The following is a 24,324-nucleotide window of genomic DNA, read 5'->3' on the forward strand; positions in this document are numbered from 1 at the left end:
AGGTCTTCTTTAATTTCTTTTTGTAGTTTTCAGCGTATAAGCCCAGCACCTCCTTGGTTAAACTGATTCCTAAGTATTTTTTTTTTGATGCTACTTCACATAGGATTTTTTCTTAATTTCTTTTTTATATAGCTCATTGCCAATGTATAGGGGAAAAAAACTGATCCTGTATTCTGCATCTTTGCTTATTTCACTTATTAGCTCTAAGGTTTTATTTTTCCTGATATTTTAGATGTAATCATGTGCCTGTTGCTTGTATTGCAAAAGGGTATTTAGAAATCAAAATCTGGGTGCTAAGTGTATTCACAACTCCTGTGATATAATTGCTTTTAGCATATCTTAGCAGACACTACTGGAAAGTACATACATACCTGCATATCAATATATAATCCTATTGCTGTCTAGGTCTATGTGTTAAAAAGCATGAGTTCTTACTGATACCTCCAATTTCAACCATATTAGTGATAGTGGAAACAGATTCTGCATGTTTCAAGCAGCAGCCTGCATTGTCACAGAAGCCCCAGGGTGGGAATCAAGAGGTATGCTGTGACCAGTTCTGTGACTAGAGTAAGTGGTATAGAGAGGATTTTGATTTGATACACAAAATGTATTCAAAATATTTAGTTTCTGTAATTAACTTTTTCTCTTTGTTTTCTTTTTACCTCTCTGGGCACTCTTAGACTTCTTTAACGGAGTGATCCTCTGGGTTTTGTACCAAGCCCCCTCTTTGCCCATGTAGTGCATTTTCTAGACTACCTCAATGACTTTCATGTCTTTGAGTACCCTTTGTGCAATTGCTTCAGTTCATGTCTTCTGTGCTTCAGATCAGCCTATTCAACTGCACACTGAACAGTTGCACTTGTATGTTCTCCTGATGCCGATATGTCAAAGTTAAAATGTCCTAAACTTGTTCATTATGGCCAAATTTACCCTTTTGCAACAGGGCTCTCTTCCTTTTGCTCAATGGTTCCTAGTTACTGAAACCAGAAATGGGCATTTCCATAGATTTCTCTCTCTCCCTCATCTACAATCAAGTCTTCTTGATTTATTCTCCTAAATATCTCAAATCTGTTTATTCATCTTCATCCTCATGATCACTGTCTTAAGCCAGATTAGTGTTATCCCTTACTTGGATTTCAGCATGCTAATTGGCCTCTGAAACCCATTCTTAGCCTTATAGCCATTTAGAAAATGAGTTCTAAGTTCTAGTCCTGGCTGTGCCACTTTCACCTGTATGATCTTGATCAGGTTGTTTCATTGCTTTAAGGCTCAGTTTCCTTATCTGTGATATAGAGACTGGAATAGTACTTATTTCAGAGGGCACTTGTGAGAAGTATATGAGGGGATATATGCAAAGTTCTTAGCATATTGGCTGATTCGTAGTAAATGGTCAGTCAATGTTAGCTATTATCATTATAATCATTCCAGCGTTATTAAAAATCCAGCCTCTGCTATTCCTCCAGTTTCTTCTCTGATTGATTCATTCTACTCAGTTTTTCAGCTTTTCTGAACTTCTTTCAGTTGCTCTAATATCTGATGCTCTCTTCTGCCTCCAGGTCTTTCCTCTGCTCTCTTTTCCTAAAATTCTCTTCTTTATCCTCCTACCTTATTTATCCTTCTTAATTTATGCAACAGTTTCTCTAGGGAATTTTGATTTGGTGTCACTTATTTGTGTCCCAATAACACTCTAACTTCCACTTTCAGGGATCTTGTCTCACCACACTGGAGTTAACCTGCTTACTTGTTGGTCTACCAAGCCACTGAGTGTAGGGACCAATTTACCTTGTTTGCTATTGCATCTCCAATTCCTAACCTGGATTTGTTCAGTGAATGAAAAGATAGTGAATGGGCCACATTACCATTGTCTGTTTTTTTGATCTCCTGCTAGGTAAACTCCTGGTCACAGCTCTGCTTGGCTTCAGGAGTGGGGAGGATTGAAAGGGAAAACTCTCCTTGTATCATATCAGCCATTAGCAGTTGCTGCATTGATGGTCCTCCAATTATTAGCTGATCAGTAACTCCCAGGACTGTTCCTTTACACATGAACACGGGGCTACTTTTCCTGTCTTAGCCTCCGGAATTACTAGTATGATGGCCTTTCTTACCTGGGGAACGTCCTTTGACACTATCACCCTATGATGAAATCTGTTATCTCTAACTTTGAGATTACTCTGCTAAATTTGCCTAGAAATATTAGATTGGATGCATATTCAATATTTCACAATTCCATATGGTTTGTCCTGTAAGCGATTTTGTCCATTGGACACATACCTGAGAAGCTAATTATATTGCAGTGCAGTCTGTGAATAGCTACAGACTGGAAGCATGATGGGGTTGGGCAGGTGGGCCTGGAATGGCTTGAACTTGTGGTGGAAGTAGACCCAGATCAGTGAGATGGAACAGAAGGTAAAAGAAGCTTGATTAGGGTTTTCAATCATTTGGTTCTGCTTAGAAGTGGAATTATTTGGTTCCGAGGTGCTGTGCCTGAAGAGCCCACGGAGGCAAGCCCAAAGGCCACTGTCCATACCCCGAGGCCACTGAAGGAGAAATTTGGCTGCCTCTGAGTGGTAGTCTGGTGGGGAACCGGCTTCACAGCTGCAGGTTCCAAGCAGGGGCACATAAACCCGTCCGCGCTGAAATAAGGAAGCCGCTGGGGGGCAGCAAAGGCTCGCAGATTTCTCCTCACGCTGCTATTCTTTATTGTGCTGTAGTTTGCCTTTTTTTTTTTTTTTTTTTTTTTTTAACGAATTGCTCTCTCTTAAAATTTAGAGTGATTTTATAATCCGAACGAGACTGTATGAACAGAGACCTCGTTTGTCATTTCCTCTCAGAAATATATTTATTCCTGCCAGAGTTTACTTTTTCTCTATCGCGTCATTTCCAAGAATCCCAGAGCTTTCCCTTGCCCCAGGAAGGCCAGGTCCAGGCCGATCCGAGTGAGGAGCTGGCGAGGCGGGATGGACAGTGGCAGACCGGGATGTTCGGCGCAGATCCCGCCCCGGGGAGCCGGACCTGGGAGCACCCGGAGCAGGAGCATACCGGGCCTCGGGAACCCCGCCTCGGGCCGATTTTGCAGCTGCTCCGCACCCCCCTGGCTACTACGGTGGAGACACTGATATGATGCCCTGGAAAACACCTTTAAGAACATGGCTTTGGTGGGGGAGGAGATTTGGCGAGAGTCACCAAAGCACACCTCGCAGCTCGCGGGCCCCAGAGAAGTTTGTAAATGTGACCCCTGTGTCTCAATACGAAAACAACTTTCTAAGGTTTCACACTTTCCAGGAAAGGGCGGTGGAGACCTGATATGGGCCAAAGGAAGCGTGCGGGGGCCTTTTCGTGGCTCACGAGAGGAGTCAGGCGTAGGTGCGGCAGGTGCTGCGGGCCTGGGAGAGGCGTGCGAGGAGGAGCCCTCAAAGCGCCCTCGCGGGGTCGGGCGGGAGTGCTCCCTGAGGTGACAAGAGGAAGCGGGAGGTGGAGGGTGGAGAGGAGGTCCCGCCCCCACCTCGCTCTCCTCTACGGGAAGTGATGTGGGGCCAGACGGAAAATACCCGCCGAGAACCCAAAAAGGGCCGGCAACGGGTGGACGCGGAGCGCGCGCAAGAGGAGCTGCGTGGGGACAGTGAGGTGGAGCCAGGTGAGCAGGGCGGCTGCGGGAGGTCTGGGAGGCGCTGCTGGGTCCCCGGCGTCCGAGGGGTTCCAATTCAACCCGGAGGGCAGAGCGTGGTAGCCGGCGAGTGGCTGGGTTGGCCCTGGGGCTGGCATTGAAGGCTGCGATTCCTCGTCCCCCTTCTGGGGGTCAGCCTGCCGGAAAAGTTGCTTTGCTTCTCGCAGGCGCGCGGCACAGACCCTACGTTGACAACCGCCGGGGGTGGGGGACAGCTTGGGCGACGTGCTGCCTAGGTGCAGTTACAGGTTGGCACGGGGCTGAAGTCACCTCCGGGTGGCACCCGGCGCGAGCGTCCCCGTCAGTGTCGAAGGAAACTTCTGGCAGGAGAGGAGTAAAGTCCGAGACCTCCTGCACTGCCCATAGTTCTTCCTCCCTCCTGTTGTTTTCAGTTTGATTACTTAACGTCTTTACACCCTTGTTGGTGAGGGTCTGGGCAGCAAACTGGCTGGGTGCTAGAAGGTTCTCCTGTCAGTCAGACCAAAAACCCTACCTGGTGACAGGCCCTTGGGTCTTGACTGGAGGTAGGACTGAAGGACAGGTTTTGGTAACTATTGCCAAATCCTTATCTCTCTCCCAGTAGATCACCAATTAAGCAAAGTCAGGCCTGAAATGAAGGAAACCTTGTGAGCCCTTAACTTCATCTTCCCGGCCTTTTGGCTCCTGCTGGCCACATGGCCTCAGAATGTTCTGCCTTGGGTTTTCTTCCTTATCTCTTTGGGCTAACAGCTGTTTTTTATGACTCCATTGATTTTCACTTTATGTTTGGCTCATCGCTCAGAGTTGGGGAAGGGGGAGTAGTGTTATGCTATATGATTTCTGTAATTATTGCTGATTTAATTTCTTGGTAGTCCATTGTTGCTGTCCCCTTCACTGTTTTCTGCCTTCTTAAAAACTCGCTTTAGAGGGAAAACAGTCTGGAAAACTGTTCTGCAGATGATTAGAACTTAAGAAAGGTTAATAAAATGCTGAAAGAACTGGACTGAAGATCATTCTTTCTGTTAGTTTTCACCTACTTTCTAACTTTCCTTCCTTCCTTTCTTCCTCTTTCTTTCTTTCTTTCTCTCTTTCTTTCTTTCTTCTTCCCTTTCTTTCTTAAATTACATGGCTTGCCTTGACTTTTAATTTTGATGAAGTATAATTAATTTTCTCTTTTGTTGTTTGTGCTTTTAGTGTCAAATCTAAGAAAGAACTTCCGAATCTAAGGTCATGAAGATTTATGCCTGTGTTTTTTTTCTAAGAGTTTTATAGCTTTAGCTCTTATATTTCAATCTTTGATTCATTTTAAGTTTATTTTTGTGTATGGTGTGAGGCAGGGGTCTAATTTAATCCTTTTGCATGTGGATATCCAATTCTCCCGTCACAATTTGTTGAAAATATTATTTTTTTCCCCTTTGAATGGTCTTGGCACTTCTATTGACAATCAGTTGGCTGTTCATACGGGGGTTTATTTCTAGAGTCTTAATTCTATTCCATTGATCTATTTGTCTATCCTTATGCTAGTATCATACTATCTTTATTATTGTAGTTATGTAGTAGGTTTTGAGGTTGGGAAGTGTGAGGTCCTCCCATTTTGTTCTTCTTTTTTTGAAATTGTTCTGTCTGTCCTGGGTCTCTTGAATTTTCATATGAATTTTAAGATCAGCTTCTCAATATCGGTATCTTTGGTTTTAGAACAGATTTTAAGGGTTTTGAAGTGCGCCACAATCTCTAGGAACCAGACTCTTGATTTCCCCCTCCCAAATCTGCTTCCACTTGGTCTTTCCCATCTCAGTCAATGGCAACTTTACTCTTCTAGATTCTCACACTAAATATTCTGGAGTCACCTGGTTCCTTTCTTTTTCTCATTCCCACCTCTAATCCTTCAGTAAATCTCACTGGTTCTACTTTGAGAAAATGTAATATATATGGGATAAAAACCATTTCTCACCATTTCCACTGCTTCTACCAAGATCCTATCATTTCTGTCACCTGGATTACTGCAAAAGCCTCCTGCAGGGCCACTCTGCTTTCACCGTCACCACTCTACAGTCAACATAGCAGCCAGAGTTCATTATGCCACTCACTCCTCTGTTCACAACTGTCCAGTTGCTTTTTTTTTTTTTTTTTTTTTTTTTTTATCTCAGAAGAAAAAAATCCTCATCATGGTCTGCAAGCCTCTGATGTGGTGTGTGGCTTCATCTTCCATTATCCTCCTCTTTGCTTGTTCTGCTTCACCCATACCTTAAGACCTTTGCATTTGCTCTTTCCTCTGCCTGGAATGTTCTTCCTTCAGATGTCTGCATGGCTTTCTCACTCATTTAATCCAAGTCAAAGATCATTTCTTTAGAAAGGCTTTCCTGAACCATCCCATCTAAAATAGCATCCTTCACCCCACCTATCATTTTTTGCCCCCTAAGAAAACCTTAGTTTTCTTTTCTTTAGAGTATCTATAGCACTGTCATTACACACACACACACACACACACACACACACACACACACAACTGTTGTTTCCCACTGTTAGAATAGGCTTCATGAAGATCATGAATTTGTCTTGTTCTATGGTGTGCATAGCACCTAGAATGGTTTTTTGGCACATATTAAGCTGTGAAAAAATATGTGTTGAAAGAATGAAAAGGGAATGAGAGACTGAGAAATGGAGATCATTCTACTGTTGCTTCCTCTCTGTTCCTTCACACTTCACCTAAGAGAAGCAATGTCTGTAGTTACTTGAACATCTCCTATGTCTCCCCTATTCTATCCTCCTATTCCCCCCAAGAGAATAGCTTTGGATTCTTATCACAGTGGCAGTGGGGAGCCCTCTTCTCTGTAGCTGGGCAGACTGGAGGCATTCAGTACCTGTCTCCAGGGATACCATTTCTTGTGCTGAATTCAAATTCAAGAAAATGGAATTCATTTCTTGATGAATATTTTGCACTATAGTGAATTAATCCTTCTCTGGCTTCTAACTGAAATTGCAATTCTGAGACACATTTTGGCATTTAATTACCTAACTACTTTAGACTGGAAACTGTTTATGTATATGTTGTCATACACGTCTTATGGCTAGATTGTAATATCCTGGAGGCAGAGCATGACTTTGGCTTACTTTTTGAGTCTTATACTGCAAGGTATCTTAGATAAAAGAAATGTTCAATAATAAACTCTTGCTGAATGTACCAGTAAGTTAATGAATAAACCTGGATTTATTTTTATCATTGGAAACTTCTAGTCCATACATTTAATTTTTTAGCCAATAGCTATAAATATCTTGTTTTAGTTCATCTTATCCTGCTTCTTCTGATAGATCAATGTTGGCTACAGTTGAACAGGGTTTCCTGCTGCCATTTCTCAGTGAGAATTAAAGTACTTCGCCTAGAGAGTATGGTAATTAATCTTATAAGTTATTTAAAAATTGAATCAACCTTCAATTATTTAAACTATATCTATATTTACAAAATATGGAAAAGGATTATTTTTACATATACTTGGGATATATATAAATATATTTTCCCTAATAAATTATGTTTGAAACCTCCCCCCAAAATAAGACAGAGGTTGCATATTTCAAGTCTGAGCCCCTAACTAGATGGGGGGAATCCTCTCACAATGTAAACATACATCAAATAAGCATGAAGTACACTTTAAATGTCTTGGAATTTTATATGTCAATTATACCTCAATAAAGCTAAATTAAAAACAAATGTGAACTCCTAGGAAGCAAGATTGTGTTGCCATTATTAAAACAAGATTGCCTTCTGAAGAGAGTAATTTTTCCCTTTCACTGATTTCGCTTTTTATGCCTTGTGCAGTTTTTGCTTGGATCACATTTATTCTTCTGCCTCTTGATGAGGAAGTTTAAGTTTATGATCTGGTTTCCCTTGAGCTGATTACCTTGGGAGCAGACCTGAGCACTGAATTGGAGGAAGAGATAAAGGCTTTGTAATTAACTTTATGTCCAGAGAGGGAGATATGTGGAGCAGTGAGCATCCAGCTTGTTTGGCCTCCTGTCTTGTCATGCAGCACAGAAGGCACACCACATTCTCTTCTTGTATTATTGAGGTCTACTAACACTCATATTTTATTTACTGTTAACTAAAATTTGATGCCTTGCTTACTCAAAAAGAAAGTTGAAAGTTATTTCTCCTTTTATTTATTTTTGTCTCTATGTGTGTTACTCTTTAAAAAAATTTTTTTAAATAAAAGTGTTTGGCATGGAACCCTACATGGGGCTTGAGTCCCTGACCCTGAGATCAAGGCCTGAGCTAAGATCAAGAATCAGCTGTTTAACCAACTGAGCCACCCAGGCACCCCTCCTTATGTGTTATTCTTGAGAAGTCCTCCCATTTAGTGCCTCAGACACCTCAGAAGTACTCACATATATGGAATCAGACTTTTGTTTCTTAAAATTGAACTTTTGATGTGGGGTTGGAGGTAGGGTGCTAGATTTAGCAAGTAAAAAAAAAAAATTTGCATCTTGAATAAACAATGAATAGTTCCTTACTATAAGTATGTTGCATAAATACTTATACTAAAAAACTTGTTTTTTTTTTTAATGTTTTCATTTATTTTTGAGACAGAGAGAGACAGAGCATGAATAGCAGAGGGGCAGAGAGAGAGGGAAACACAGAATCCGAAGCAGGCTCCAGGCTCTGAGCTGTCAGCACAGAGCCTGATGCAGGGCTCGAACTCCCAGACTGTGAGATCATGACCTGAGCTGAAGTCAGACGCTCAACTGACTGAGCCACCCAGGTGCCCCCCAAAAACTTGTTTTTATGAAATGCAAATTTAACTGGGTATCTTGTATTTAATCTGGTAACTCTAGTCTGGTAAACCCATGTTTATGTGTAGGAAATGCATTGATCATGATAATGTCCAAACAATGACTGAGCTATGGCTCGTTCTGGTGACCATACATGTGTTTATCTTAAAGACAGAGAGGGGGTGCCTGGCTGGCTCAGTCGGTGGAGTGTGTGACTATTGATCTCAGAGTTGTGGGTTTGAGCCCCAAGTTGGGTGTAGATTACTTAAAAAAATAAAATCTTTAAGGACAGAGAGGACTCATAAACTCAAGGAGTATAAGAAATGGAAGGAAGTTGAAGAAGATTGAGTTTTACTTTAGTCTTTTGTAATTAAGGAAATTCATATCCGCAGACATTAAGTGACTTTGTAAGATCACAGAGTTAGTGGCAGAGTCAGGACTGAAATTCCAGGCACAGTGGTTGGTCTACTGCATAATGTCTTCCATAAGATATCTGTTACTTTGTAAGTTTCTTTCTTTCCTTTTCTTTCTTTCTTTCTTTCTTTCTTTCTTTCTTTCTTTCTTCTTTCTAGATTTTCAAGTTGACCCTTAATCACTTTTTTTTTTAATTCCAGTATAGTTAACATACAGTGTTATATTAGTTTCAGGTGCACGATTTAGTGATTCAACAATTCCCACCCTTAATCACTTGTGTTGTCACTCTCCCATGATCACTCCCTTATCATGCTGTCCCTTCCAGTCCCCAGATCCAAATGTGGCAGGCACATGAGACACCCTTGTCTTTTCTCTGAGATCCGTATGACTGTTGAAAGCCACCATTTGGTTGTAATCCCTGTGACAATGCCAGAAAGCTTGTCATTCAATGTATTTTTATTCCTTTTGAGGTCTTGTTAATATTTTTGTCCCTTAAAATTTTTTATTATAAGATATTTTGATGCTTTTTTAAGTCCATAACAACCAAGTGTTGTCTTACTGACAACCTGCTTGCTTTGTGGCCTACTCCTATGAAACCTCTCACCCCCTGGCCTTGTGGCAGAACAAATATGGAAGATATATGGTAAGGACAAATGTATTAGATAGATAGAGGTGACTTACCCTTTAGAGATGTGTTGTTGTAAAACACTGGGTTATTTTTTTATTATTTAAAACTTATGTGTACCTATTTAAGAAAGCAGCTTTGAAAATGAACATGCTTCCTCTGCCACTAGAATGCCATATTTCAGAGCCACTAATCTTGTTTTTTCATGGGTTAATTGATTAATTCATATAAAGCCTTACCAGCTGCCAGGTCAAAGCATAATAATAAAATTGGTTGCCAAGAGACTGAAAAATCTGTTCATTTTTATTAACTGCAGTTCATCCATCCTACCCTGATCCCACCACATGGTTGGCTGGTCAAATCTTATCTGGGTATGACTGGTTACTTATCTCCTGTGTATTTGTATCATTAAGAACAAAGACAGGGTCTCAGCTAACTAAACTTTATGATAAGGCATTTTTATTCTTGTTATACTAGCCCTAATATGGGGAGGAATAAGACATATAGAAATAGGTCATGACTTAAATGTTGTTTTGAGATACCCAAGCATTTAATTTTTTTATTAAAAAAAATTTTTTTTTGAATGTTTTATTATTTATTTTTGAGAGAGAGACAGAGACAGAGAGACAGAGTGAGAGCGGGAGAGGGGCAGAGAGAGAGAGGGAGGCAGAATCCAAAGCAGGCTTCAGGCTCTGAGCTGTCAGTGCAGAGCCTGATGTGGGGCTCAAACTCACAAGCTGTGAGATCATGACCTGAGCAGAAGTTGAATGCTTAGTCGACTGAGCCACCCAAGCGCCCCTTAGATACCCAAGAATTTTAAAATTTAATCTATGGTGGTGATCAGGATTTCTTTGTTTCTTACAATGTGATTAATTTTCATAATGAATCTCACTACTACAAGGGAATGACTCCAAGAATGAGTAAAAAGGTCTAGCAGCCCTTGAAAAGATAAGGCATTGTTCCAGTCAGTTACTAGAGACCAAATGTGGCCAAACAAGCTACTGGCTGTTCCTGACTAGGCTTCCATTGTCAGGGGCAAGGTCAAGTCTCCATCGCCCTGCTCTGCTTAGGCACAGAAAGCGATGAAGTGGGTTTTGGTGCTTCTTCAGGGAGTGACTCATACCTGTGTTCTGGAACTCCTGTGTGAATGTGGAGGAGCCAACATAGCTGGGAACTAATAGGCTGGGTTTTAGTCTCTAATATGGCTGACAATTTACTATGTGATATTGCACCAGGGGTTCTCAGGGCTGATTTGACCCCCTCCTCCCCTGAGGACTCTTGACAATGTCTAGAGATAGTTTTGGTTGTCAGAGCTGGGGGGTTACTACTGGCATTTAATGGATAGAGGCACAGGACAGCCCCTCAGGACAAAGGATTGTCCTGCCCAAAATGTTCATGGTGCCAAGGCTGAGAAGCCCTGCCTTAGACAAATCACTGAATCTCCCTGGCCTGCAGTTTCCTGACTGACATGTTCTCTCCATCACGTAAAGTTAACTAAGCATGACTCCACCATTGTTGTATTTGTCACCTCTCCCTTACCCTGATTCTAAGTCATTAAATGTGGAATAGGGCCCAGGTATTGATACTGTTTTTAAGTCCCCACAAAGGATTCTGATGTGCAGTTGGACTGAGAAACCACTGCCCTCAGGGATCACATGGGAGGAGATCCTTGTAGAAGTACCAGGTGGACCGTTTGAGAGGAATGGACCCTGTGGGGACAGCTGTCAGTAGCAAGTCTGCCACATGACTCAGCATAGGTGGAAGCCTGCTAGAAACCCACAGCATTGTGACTGAAGTCTTGGCCTCTAAATTCCTCAGAGACCTGTGCTCTTGCACCTATGCATGATGAGCTCTCAGCTGACTGAGAGTGTCTGCTCCCCAAATTTCCAGCCGGTAACCATACCCTTGTTTCAGATTTGCCTGGGACATTAGGGTTTTCTAAGGAAAGTGTAAGAGTGGACAGTGTCTTCATTAACACCTTCATTAACTGTAGCTTCTCTGAAAGGTTAAAAGTCAACAACAGAAACTCCCTACCCTGAGTCATCAGCCCATTTTGCCACCCAGGTAAGGACACCACATTTATTAAACTTACAGCATCACGTAATTCAAGGGCTGGTAAGCACTCTAGAAACCAGCTAACCTCAGAGATTCAGAAGAGGTTCAGATTGATGACAGAGAAGGTTCTAGAAGACAGGCCTGTCAGCTGTTTCTCCACTGTGTTCTTTCCATGTCCCTATGGTAATCATTCTTGATTGTAACCAGGTGTAAGATGGGCAAGACAAAATTGTGTTGTTTTGTTGTTTAAACGAAGTGACTTTCCGATAGAATTTTAACAACCAGTGTCTTTCCTTGACTGTTCTGAAATATCACAGGAAGTGAAACAAGTATATTATGATTTTTTTAAGTTTATTTATTTATTTTGAGAGAGCAAGAGAGAGCACGAGCATGGGAGGGCCAGAGAGAGAGGGAGAGAGAGAGAATCCTAAGCAGGCTCTGCACTTTCAGCATGGAGCCCAATGCAGGGCTTGAACCCACGAATGTAAGATCATGACCTGAGCTGAAACCAAGAGTTGGACGTTTAACTGAGTGAGCCACCCAGGTATATTATGATTTTAACTTAAGTTAAAGCTGTCCAGAAACATATGAGTGCCTGCTATGGGTATGTGCCAGCTGTGAGTTAAAGGCCACCATCATTTCTTCTGTATATGGCTGCTTTTCTGGTCCCATTCTTGCCCCCCCACTCCCTGCTTCTGCCACAGACCATTCCTTGCAAAAAGCTGGTGATCTTTAAAAATCTAAATCAGATCATATCTTCCTTCTCTTTTAAATTTCCCTGCTATTTGCTACTGCGGTTGGTATAAGGTTCAAATGTTCTGACCATGGTCTGTAGAGGTCTCCATGATCTGGGCCCTGCTGGACTCCATGACCTCAGCTCATCCCTATGCCTTCATCTTTCAGCCTCATCTTCCTTTCTGTTCCTTGGAAATGCCAAGCACATTCCTTCTTCAGAACGTCTTGCCCTCAATGTGTTTTTCTCCAGATCTTCATGTGACTGTTTCCTTGGCATCATTCAGACTTAATTTCAAATATTACCCCATCAAAGAGGTGGGTGATGGGGGCAGATGGGTGGCTCAGTCAGTTAAGTGTCCGACTCTTGGTTTCGGCTCAGGTCATGATATCACGGTTAGTGAGATTGAGCCCTGCATTAGGCTGCAGGCTGACGGCGTGGAGCCTGCTTGGGATTCTCTCTCTCCCTCTTTGTCTGCCCCTCACTGGCTCGTGTGTACACACATTCTCTCTCTTTATCTCAAAATAAATAAACTAAAAAAAAAAAAAAAAAAGAGGTGGGTGATGACTTTCACCCTGATGACTATTAAAAGTAGCCTCTGGTCACTCACTATCCTATGATTGTGTTATTGTCTTCATGGTATTTATTACTGTTTGAAATTATTTTATCCTTATGTTCACTTATTTATTGTCTCTCTTTGCATGCTAAAATGTTCTCTCAATGAGGACAGGAACTTTGTTTTGTGAACTACTATGTGTTTAACACCTAGAATCATACCTGGTACATGACAGATGCTAAGTTAATGAATGAATGACAGAAAGCAAGCAGTTGGTGTTAGAGAAGATTGCTTTACAGATTCAGTCCTATGAAATTCCTGTATTTCTTACCTGTTGGCCTTTATTTTATTCTTTAAACTGAAACTAGAACAGTAGTTTATTAATACATGAGAATTGGAATTGTTAAGCAGACTGGATTCTTTGAGAACTAATGTACTTGCTTCCTGTAGTAAAACTCCATGCGGAGCAAATATAATAGAAGAAAGCTACTTGGTAAGCACAGACTCAGGGCACAGGGACTTAGAAATCAAAAATATCTTGCTGGAAGAGGCCCGAAAGATCACCGTGGTAATGGTTCCTCACAACTGGCTGCCTGTGAAGATCACACAGGGGGATTTATTAAAACATACTCACACAAAGCCACACATTTTTCAGTCTCTCCTTTGGAAATACTGATTCATTAGTTTGCAGTCAGGACTGAGGAATCCATGTGTCCTTTAAAATGCTGCCAAAATTGGGGTTCTTGGGTGGCTAAGTCAGTTAATCATCTGACTTTCGCTCAGGTCATGATCTCCTGGTTCATGGGTTCAAGCCCTGCATTGGGCTCTGTGCTGACAGCTCAGAGCCTGGGACCTGCTTTGGATTCTGTGTCTCCCTTTCTCTCTGTCCCCCTCCTGCTCACACTCTGTCTGTCTCAAAAATAAATAAACATGAAAAAAATTTTAAATGCTGCCAAAATGATTGATGGTATATGACCAGGTTTGGGAGCTAGTGACTGAGCCCACCCCTGTTTCCAGGTAAGTAAACTGAGGCTCAGAGAGATCAAGTGCTTTACTCAGGGTCACACATCGGGTGAGCAGGGAGATGGCACTCAAATCTCCCAGGCTTCTCTCCTTGCTGTTCGCAAAATATTGCAGCAAAGATTCTCAGGTTCAGAGGCAATACCACTTCAGAAATTGCTGGTTTATTACTTTTTTCTTTATTTACTTGTAACTAAGCAGTCTGGTGTCACACAGGAAATGCATACAGCATAGTTTTCCTTTTTTACCACCAAGTGTCAAATCAATTTGATTTCAGATTCTGGGGCTGCAGAATGACCATCAGAGTGTGGTTCTGGGACCAACACCATCAGCGTGACCTGGAACGTATTAGAAATGCAGATTCTCAGTCCAGACCTACTGGATCTGAAACTCTGGAGGCAGGGCCCACAGTCTGTTATTTTAAAGCCATCCAGAAGATTCTGACACACACTCAAGTTTGAGAACCACTGTCCATAGGTACATTTTGTGGTCCAACCTCTAGTTAAAGCAGCTGGCCTCAGCCTTTTAGTTGGTGACTCTTTAACATCAAGGCCTCAACTAAAACTAGTCATCTGCTTTCTTTGGTGACATTTATTCAAAACAGGGCCTAGTGTTATAAATCTTCATCAGAATGACATACACAAGAAAGGAGGGGGAGCGATTAATTATTGAGCACCTGCTGTGTGCGAGGAACCATGTTTGAGGCGATTACTTATCTCATTTAATTCCCACCACCATTCTGCTAGGTCAGTATTATTATCCTTATTTTACAGATTGGGAATTTGAGGCTGGTAGAGGTTAAACAAGATCTTCCCTACAGGTTGACACAATTATAGTTATAATTGTGCATTTTGCTCTCTGTTGTCTCCCTAGAATAGCTGCTCTCAAACTTTATTATAGATAACTGGGAATCCCCTGGGAAGCTTGCATTTATAAATGTAAATTCCCTAGTCTCTTTCTCAGATCCTAATTTAGAGGCCTGGATGGAAGCCAGGACTTTGGATTTTCATGAAGTACTCTAGGTGATTCTGCTATCAGTGGGCTTCAGACCATGCTTGGTGAAATCCTGTCCTGGCTCCAACCCCAGTGGTTGGAACTGGGTGCTCCTCAAGGTTTTGATGAGATTGTGTGGGTCTCCAGTGTTTCATGCACTCACAGGCCTTGGGCACCTTGTTAGGGATGTTGGCAGAACAATATGAGCATGGGAGGAGGGAGTTTGGGAGCCAGTATAAAGTAGTGTCTTACATTTCTGCTCTACCTCTCACAGGGTTCACAGGCCATGTTTTGGTTTGGTGTAACTTGATCCTTCCTGTTATCTACCCAAACTGTGCAACTTTTCTCATAGCAACTTCACCCTTGTGTTGATGGGGTACACAGTTGTGAGCAATTTCCTCCAGGCTGTAATTAATATCTATTGAATAATGAGTTGCTTCAGCTTTTGAGGTCAGAAATGGTGTTTCATCTGTTTGATGATAACATAGATCCCTTATTTTTCAGGGATGGAGTTGGCATATTTAATGAATGAGTTGTCAATCCATTAGGACACTGAGTGATTTGGTTCCATTATGAAGGAAAAAAGTAAGATGCAAATTAAAAAGAATGTCAGGTGTGATGCCTGATGGCTGTCTTGGTGGGGTGGCTTGCTGATTGGTCCATAGGTTTGGAAGCAGCTACTGACATAAATACCCCAGGTCTCCCATAGTATAAAAAAGATGCATGTGTCAAAAGATGGCAAGAACCTCCTAGGACTTTGCCTAGTGGAGAAATTAGCAATATTGAAATACTAAATTTCTCTAATATGTCTTAGTTCCTAAAATAAAATTGTGTAGGGCAAGGGCAGAAGGAAATTCACAAAAGCACACATTTCAGTCTCCTGAGATCTACTGTATATAAGGCAAGTTATTTTTGCCAGTAAGAAAATAACCAAGTTACAGGGTAGGTATCTAAGAATGATTTGCCACTGATATTAGAGTGGATAATAATATGTAACTAGTACAGTAGCTAGAGCTACCACTTATTGAGAGCTTGTTATGTGTCAGGAAGTATACAAACATTCTCTCATTTAATTCTCACCAGACTTTCAAAGTAGATATTATCCTTTATTTTACAGATGATGAAGAAAGCTCAGAAGGATTAGGTAATCTTCTCAGGGCTGGGACTGAGGTGTGCAGGGGTACAAGACTGTCAGTGCTAAAACTAAGATAATCCTGGGGAAACTGAGGTGGTTGGTTACCCTGAGTGTCACCCAGTGCACTGACCCACAGTTGATAGTTAGGAAGTAAGCCCAAAGGGTTCTGAGGGGTCAGACAGATGCCTCATATTGAAACTTGCCGATCTGCCTCACAGAGAGGTTTTCAGGACATTTCTGGGCGCCCAGTTTCCTCCATTTTACATGCAGTTTTAATAAGCTTGATTATTTGGTTTCCAGGTGCCTTGTCAATTAGAAACTGAACACTGGAAGGAGAAGGGGTTATTCTAGAAAGGCACAGGGATTACTATGGTGAGGGACATCTAGCTGAAGGTGGGAGCAAGGAGAATGAAGTATAAATGAGTAAAAGATGAAATCAATGCAGTGGTTAGGAGGCATTTATTACAGGGGAAAACATACCTTAAAAATAGCTATTATTGAGCACTATGTGCTGAACACTAGTTTAAGCGCTTATAGGTATCACATAATTCAGTTTTTGCAAAATAATCCCATTATTATCTGTTCCACAGATGAGGAAACTGAGGCACAGAGAGGTCACACAGCCAGTGAGTGGTAAAGCTGAGATTCAAAGTCTCCAGAGCCCAGATCCTCAACATCCTGCTTCATTGTAGGTCCTAGATGCTGAGGAGATAGCACAAGTCAGTGGTGTTTATTGTGATGTCCTGAATTATCTAAGAAAAAAATTAAAGCATGGACATTACATTTTATAGTAGTTCCCCCCCCTTATCTGTGGGGAATATGTTCTAAGACCCCCCATGGATGGCTGAAACCGTGGATAGTACTAAACCCTATATATACTATGTTTTTTCCTATACATATATACCTGTGATAAAGTTTAATTTATAAATTAGGTACAGTAAGAGATTAACAACAATAAGTAATAATAAAATAGAACAATTATAACAATATACTGAATAGAAGTTATGTGAACATGGTGTCTCTCTCTCAAGATATCTTATTGTGCTGCACTCATCCTTCTTGTGATGATTTGAGATGATAAAATGCCTATACAATGAGATGCAGTGAAGTGAATGACATAGGCTTTGTGATGTAGCATTTGGCAACTATTGGCCTACTGACGAATCATTAGGGATCATCTGCTTCTGGGCCATTACAGACCCCACATTCCTGAAGCCCTGGAAAACAAAACCATGGATGGGGTCGGTGTACTACTGTATTTTGTATTAATTAATTTTTTTAAATTTTATCAAGGTTATACATGGAAATAGTGCTATGGGCCTGTTACAAAAAAAAACATCAGTTCCTCCCCACCCCCGCCAGCTCATTTCCTGCTCCCCAGAGATGACTGCTTTCAATTCTTTTTAGTAAGATGACTCTTGCTGGTAGTTACATCCCTTGTCTCTAAATGACATACTGATATTTCTGTGGTCAGTTTTCAGTTTTAGGCATTATTTAAATGCCTATGCCTAGACACTTTACCATGGAAGAAGAGAATGTTAACTCATTTCCCCACCTCCCTCTACCACACACGCCTGCCTCTACCACACATGTACGCCATTTCCGTCCCTCCTCTCAACAGTTACGAAATAGTTTTAGTCAGATCAGTATGTCCTGGGCTTGTTGTCTTTATCTTTAGGCCTTCCCTCCGGGGCTGGGCAGATTCTCCAGAGAAGAACATTTGAACCACCTGCCTGTGGAGAATGCCTGCATTCTGGAAGTTCCAGTATGTAGGCAGGGGTGGAGGTATATCAGTATTTAGAGGATTAGGACCTAAGTAGACTTCCACTGTTTTTAGCCTTAACTTTACCCTCCCTTTACCTCCGGGAGTGTTTCTACAGAATCTGTGATGAGTTCCTTTTTGGCTTTCCCTAGTGGCAGATAAGGGGCCACCTTTCCCAGGTCTGCTGTTCAGTTACCTCTTATCCATTTACTTTCTAGCTTCCCCATTTTGTAACTGTTCTTTCCACTCACTTTGTCTTTGTTTGTGTCTAAAAGAATAAAACCCAGCTTTTTATCGTTATGTTAATGAGATTTGGGGAGGTAGCAGAACTAAGGTGTGTGTTTAGTGTGCCATCTTTATCCTGATGTCAAAGTCATTTCAGAAAGCTTTCACTGTAGAGGAGGTAAAAAAAGTTTGTGTTGCTCTAATGGGAAGATCAATAGTTCTATAAAAAATGGAAGCTTTACTTGATACTCAAAGTGTATTTCTGGGACTAGAACCATCAGTATTACCTGGGCATCACCTGGGTGCTTGTTAGGGAGAGTCATGGGCCCTACCCAAACTTACTGAATCAAAATTAGCATTTTCACAAAATCTCTAGGAGAGTCCTATGCATTCTGAAGGTTGAGAAGTGCTAATATGAAACTTTACTCAACTCCTACTGTAGTTAGGATAAGTTAATTCTAATGAGTTTTAATCTGGGATTTAAAAGTCTTGGTACATTACCTTAATAAATTATTCTCTGAATTCTAGAGGTTGCTGTAAGATAATATAGAGGAGTAAGTTTTCATGAAAATGTACCTTTTCTCCCTTAATAAACCATGTCTGTAAATCTGAGTCAATATCAGATGTGAACCAAAAATTCCATGCCATTTGCCACGAGAGATGTCAGACTGGTTATGTTCAGGCTTTTTTAGTTGCCCACAGTTCTTGAGGTTGGTGATAAGATTTTATAGATGGGCTAGGTTGAGTTTTCAGTCACACATCAAGCTGCCAAAGTGAGAGGGTGGCTTCCCCTAGAGGCAAAGGATAGATTAATTAGTTTATGCCCAGCATCTGACCCAGTGAAAGTATATGCTCAGCAAGTGACTGTGGGATGAGTGAACTAAAGAAGATACAATTCTTGTCTTCAAGATATTCACCAACCAACACAAAATAAATTGGATGTCACCATACAGGGTTGACCAGCTCTAGGAAACCATAAGCACAGAGAAGAGGCATCTAACTTAGCATTGCTGGCACAAAGAGGCAAAGGGCTATATGTCTTGATGAACCAAGCTTGGATGGTTTAGAGCAGTGGCTCCCAGTTTAATGTGTATTAGAATCACTTGGTGGGCTTGTTAAAACACAGACCCTCTGGCCATCCTGACAATTTATGATTCAGTAGGCCTGGGGTGGGCCTAAGGATGTGCATTTCTAACCATGTCCCAGGTGATGCTGATGATACTGATTTCACATTTTGAAAACCACAGGTTTTAGAGAATTATAAATAGTTCTTGTGGCTGGAGTCGGGGACCAGGAATTGTAGGTGATACTGAAAGCAGAAGTCTAAGAAGTAGGGACTCCATTGTGGAGGTTGTGGAGAGTCATTGACAGGTTTTATAGAGGAGAGTGATGGTTACCCATTTGCAGTTTGGAAAGATCATTTTGGTGTGGTGTGGAGGATGGATCAATGGGGCCAGAAAACCAAGTAAGTGGTTGATCATAGCCATCCGGATGAGAAAAAATAAAAACTTGGAATAAAGGTGGGATGAAGAAAGATCCCTGGGACTTGGTGGCCAGATGGAAGTGGGAGGGGAAGTGAAGGGAGGAGTCAATTCGGACCATCAGATTTCTGGCTGGGTAGGTGTTGGGATTGTGTTACTCAAGACACAGTCAGAGAAGGCTGCCTAAAGCAGAGTCTGGGAAAGAAGAGCAAAGGAGGTAAGTTGAAGGAAGGACATGTTGAATTTGAAATGCTAGAAGAAATCTGGGTGGACCCTTCAGTAGACAGTTTTATTTATGAGTCTGGAGGCCAAGAGCCGGAGGCTGGTAAATCATCCAGCCCCATACTTTCTGCCACTTGGATTTGATCTCCTGTGTTGCTTGTTTGGATCAGGCATTGAATTTGTGAAGAAACAGTGTTAGTATAATTTTTAAGGGCCTGGAGAATGCAATACTTTAAAAGATTCTTTCTCAAGAAAACAAATGTTCTAGTCTTTTGACTGGAAGAAAACAGAGTTCGTACTAGTCTTCTTACATTAGAAGAGGTTAATACAGCTGCCTTCTGCTGAAAGGCCAGTGGAATTGGGTTTTAGTAAGCTTGAAAGGAGCAAAATCACTTGACTGGTCTGCAGGCCATATGACAAACAGCTGAGACTAATTAGCTGGATTGTGGGTTTTTACAGAGATGCCTGATTTTGAAAGTTGATGGAGCAGACTGCTTTTCAAAAGATTCTTTTGAAAAACTTTTATAAGTAGACGATTCTGACTTTAATATTTCTCTTTACATCACATAGACAAAAAGTAATCTTTTTGAAGAGGACATGTAATTGGAAGTTGTCTAATTGTTGAAGTTTGGGAACAGCATTTCTAAAGTTTTAGAAGAACACCCAACGATTTATACTCCATCAGGTATAGTTTTGTGTTTATCTTTGTTTTTTGGGTTTTTTTTGGAGAGGTTTTGAAAATTGCCAGGCCAATTTTCCTGTACTTAGAGTATATGCAATTTGACATAGAATACCATTGCACATATTAACTTTTTTTTTTTTAAACCGAAGACTTCAAGACACCTGCTAAATTTTGGGGGTGTGGTTTGAAAGTTGCATTTTCCATTACCAGAGAATGGGTATGAATACTGACTGCATTTTTCCTTTCTTTTCTGTGCTTCAATAAAGTAACAAAGGTTTTTTTCTCAGTTAATATATTGAATAAGGGAGCTGATTAAGGACTTGAATTTGCTTCCAGAGTCTTGCTCATCCTCTGAGGGTTTTATTCACAAACATTCATGCTTATTGGGATTTTGTTGTTAATATTGTTAATAGCTTTAATGGAGGAAAGCTTTATGTAAGGACGTGTTTTTGTATAAGGTATATTTCTTCTATAAATTAAATTTGCCCCCGAATGTTAATTTTGTTTGATTTGGCAGTGGCATTGTGGTTATGTAAGGAAAGGTCCATATATTTTAGAGATGCTTAGTGATAGTATACAGGAGTGAAAGATCTGGGGACAGGTCTGCTGGGAAGTTGCTTACACAGTTCTCTCTACTTCTGGATATGAACTAGTTTGCAAGGACTGCTGTCACAAAGCACTGCAAACTGGGTGGCTCCAACAGCAGACCTTTATTCTGTCAGGTCCAGGTGTCAGCAGGGGTTCATTCCTTCTGAGGGCTGTGAGGAAGAATCTGTTCCAAGCCCCTCCTTGGCTTATTGAAGGCCAAGTCTCCCTGTGTCTCATCTTGTAGCCTTCGCTCTGTGTGTCCTTCTGTGAAGAAGGAACCTGGATACAGACATGCAGGTCATGCAGCTGATTGGTATCAAGGCAGTCTCCTCACCTCCGCTCCAGGGTGCTGACCATCACCTTCTTTTGTTTTCTTTGCTGCAAGTTCAAGCTTTTCTCCTAGCAGTGAATCCAGAGCTCCTATGATCACACATCACCGTGGGAAAGAACCTTGATTAAAAGTTGACTTTCTCTGTCTAGATTCTTGGATTATAAATACAAAAAAATAAAAAAATATCTTGGGGAGGAGAGTTTATTCATGAGGCGTCTTATCCATAGAACATCCAGGTTGGATTTAGTACATTCCAAAGGAGTTTATCCCCATCTTGGTTGCTTTCTGTCTCTTACTGCTTTCTCCTTGTCCTTTCCAGTATTGAGTGACCCAGAAGCCATTAGAATACAAACAACAGTTTTTTTCTTTTTCACTTGCTGCGCCCACAAGACAGGAACTGTGGCAGAAAATGCTGATGAAACCTTGCGGCCTGCAGGATGGCACCATAGCAACCAAGATCTGTGCATGTGTTAGCAGGTCCCAGAACCCAGGGCTGACTCTGCTGATGTTCCAGCTTCTGCCCTCTCTAGACCCTCAGTACCTGCGAGCTCAAAGAGGAGATGCTTGCCACTTCCCTCTGTTTCTGTTTTCTCTGTTTAGGATTAAAGCTTCCTGAGATATCTGTTCACTTTTGCTTTCATTCCTTTCCTCTTCCCTCTGAACTGGGTTGATTTATAGATAGAGCTCCAGGCATAGCATACCTGATAGCTGATGAGTCACATAAAGCCCGTTAAAAACAAAAGCTGATTTTCGCAGAAGCCTTAATTCATTTGTTCTGTCTTTGCAAGAGGACGTCTTCCTGCTTGCTTCTGTGCTCCTGGTGTTGCTGCGGTATGGCTGGGGCCCTGTCCTCTCAGCAGTGGTGGGTTCCTTGAGGGTTGGAGGGTTGGGAGAACATGAGTGAGATCAGGGTGCTGCTCAGGAGATGAGTTTGCATCACTGCTGGTTCTCTGGAGGCAGGAGTCACTTTGCTGAAATACAGATACAGCTTATCCTTCCAAGAGCGGAGTGCATCAATTTTTGTTTGTTTGTTTGGTTTTCCCCATTTCATACTCTATTAGGCATCTCTTCTCTCTGATGTAATCTGAGCAGGGAACATTTAGCTATGAATGCTAGATTGGATGGATCCCTGCTTTCACAAGAAGGAGGAAGTCCAGATTTCTATAAGCTGGCACCTCTGTACTTTGGTGACTATGGACTACTGTTGAAAAAAATCTCCTTCCTAGTGTCCTTCTTGGTCTCTATTCTCAAGAGTCGTCTTCTCTCTCTTATGGCCTTAGGAAATCAATTCTGTTGATCACTCTAAAATCCATTTGTTAACACTGATTTTTCTTTGGAACCTTACTCTGTTTTCCAAATGCCAATTAAACACAACTCCCTGGAAGTCCATCATGTCTAAGGGACATTTAATTGGTCCTCTGCAATGTAGTAGAGTGTGTCTGCGTTCAAATCTTGGCTCCACCGCTTACTGGTTGAGTGACCTTGGAGAAGTTATTTAACCTTTCTGTGTATCAGTCTTCTCATCTGAAAATTAGAGCCCTCATAAGGTTGTTGTGAGGATTAAATGAGTCGGGATTTTAAAGGGCTTAGAAAAGTGCTCAGCGTTAGTTATTTCAAATTGTTTTTGCCTGTTTTCGTTAATGATTATAGCATTCATTCTGTTACCAAAGGAAAAGTTTGGGTTAACTCCTATACCAGTCAATTGAGAAGTGAAACTGATTTTTCTACTTCATAAATATATCTTGAATTAATCCTTGCCTCTTCATTCCCACTGTCACTGACAGAAGTCAAATCCCTACCTCTCCCATCCCTTCCTGACCCTATGTTGTATATTCCCAGTTTCTGCGTGGCTGTCCGAAAGATCTCTCTAAGGCACACACCTCATGCTCCTCCCCTTCACAAAAGTCTTCAGTGGCTTTCCATTGCCCAGATGATAACACAGACTCTTTATGTTATGGAAGACTCCTTTCAGGCAGGCCTAGGGGGTTGCAGAGTCTGTCCCACCTTTGTAACCTCTGTCTGGGCACCTCCTCCAATCCCCATGCACTGGTCTAGCCATCCATTTACTTAGGTCCTCTAAGTGCACCATACCCTTCTCCTTATACCTCTGCAAGTACAAATGCCTTCTACTCCACTCCCATCCTCTCAGACTGTCTGTCACCCAGGACTTGCTCCCCTTTCATGGCTGTAGGCCTTGTCTGGTTTTGTACTTTGAATGCCAGACAGCCCTTAGCTAATTCCATCAACAGTGATTTGCACCTTTCAGATCGGCATCAATGATCATTTTGTTGATAGTTTCTGTTATCTTTAAAGGGTGATGCTTATTTGCCATGTGAAGTCCTTTACCACATCCTTCTGTGAACTGTGTGATTTTTGTCCCTTCACTTGTGTCACTTGTCCCTTTGTGTACCAATTTTAGTCCTTGGCTTGGATGCTGCTCTGCGAAGTTTTCCCGATTCCCCCACGAGGCATTCTGGGCTCTCCTTCTAGCCCTTTCTGCCCCAGCCCTCCCACCTACCCAGCATACTGTGCATATTTCTATTACAGTTCTTGTTTCACTGAAACATTGCATCTTGTTCACTGAATGTTTTACTGTTCATTTCCACAGAGTGCTTCTTTTAGACTATTATTCTTCCAGAGCAATGTTCTCAGTCCTTCACATAGTGGTGAGCACATGGCATGTTCTCAGTGCTTGCTTATTAAATGCATGATGTTTAAACTGAGGTGCTTATAGGCTGCTGCCTGAATTTAATCATCAGAACCAGCTCTCCCTCCTCAGTGACTTCAAGCTTCTCTGGTATACCTTTTGATTGTTGCCATAGGCCATTCTACTTATCAAATTTTGAGATTATTAACACCTTTTGGGTTGGTATGTATGTCATTTTTCATTTAATTTCAGTTATATGTAAGGGACATTTTGTGGAGTTTCTTGGGAAGTACTTCCATACCTGACCCAAGTAGTACTACCCTTCCCCATATCCTCCTGTGCTTTGTAATTTTTGTCGTTCACATTTGTCAGTTGAGCCAAGTTTATTTTTCTCTAAAACACTTAAATGTTCTGTTTAAAAAAAATAGATTTTGCCCTTGTCTAGTCT

The 24,324-nt window shown here is 41.6% G+C and overlaps 1 protein-coding gene across 4 annotated transcripts in view; it reads left to right on the forward strand.

The window, feature by feature from the left end:
- Nucleotides 1-3,549: 3,549 nt before the first annotated feature.
- Nucleotides 3,550-24,324, forward strand: part of RAB27A (RAB27A, member RAS oncogene family) — a 74,638-nt gene continuing 53,863 nt past the window's right edge. For 2 of the 4 annotated variants that reach the window (XM_042988810.1, XM_007081864.3), the window contains exons 1-2: nt 3,550-3,634; nt 20,199-20,313. The gene's annotated coding sequence lies outside the window, so the exon portion shown is untranslated. Of the gene's footprint in view, nt 3,635-17,761; nt 19,624-20,198; nt 20,314-24,324 lie in introns of those variants that run through there. The other 2 variants (XM_042988809.1, XM_015537446.2) reach the window with 2 other exon arrangements.

Source organism: Panthera tigris, chromosome B3 (genome assembly GCF_018350195.1).
Source record: "Panthera tigris isolate Pti1 chromosome B3, P.tigris_Pti1_mat1.1, whole genome shotgun sequence".
NCBI classification, from domain to species: domain Eukaryota; kingdom Metazoa; phylum Chordata; class Mammalia; order Carnivora; family Felidae; genus Panthera; species Panthera tigris.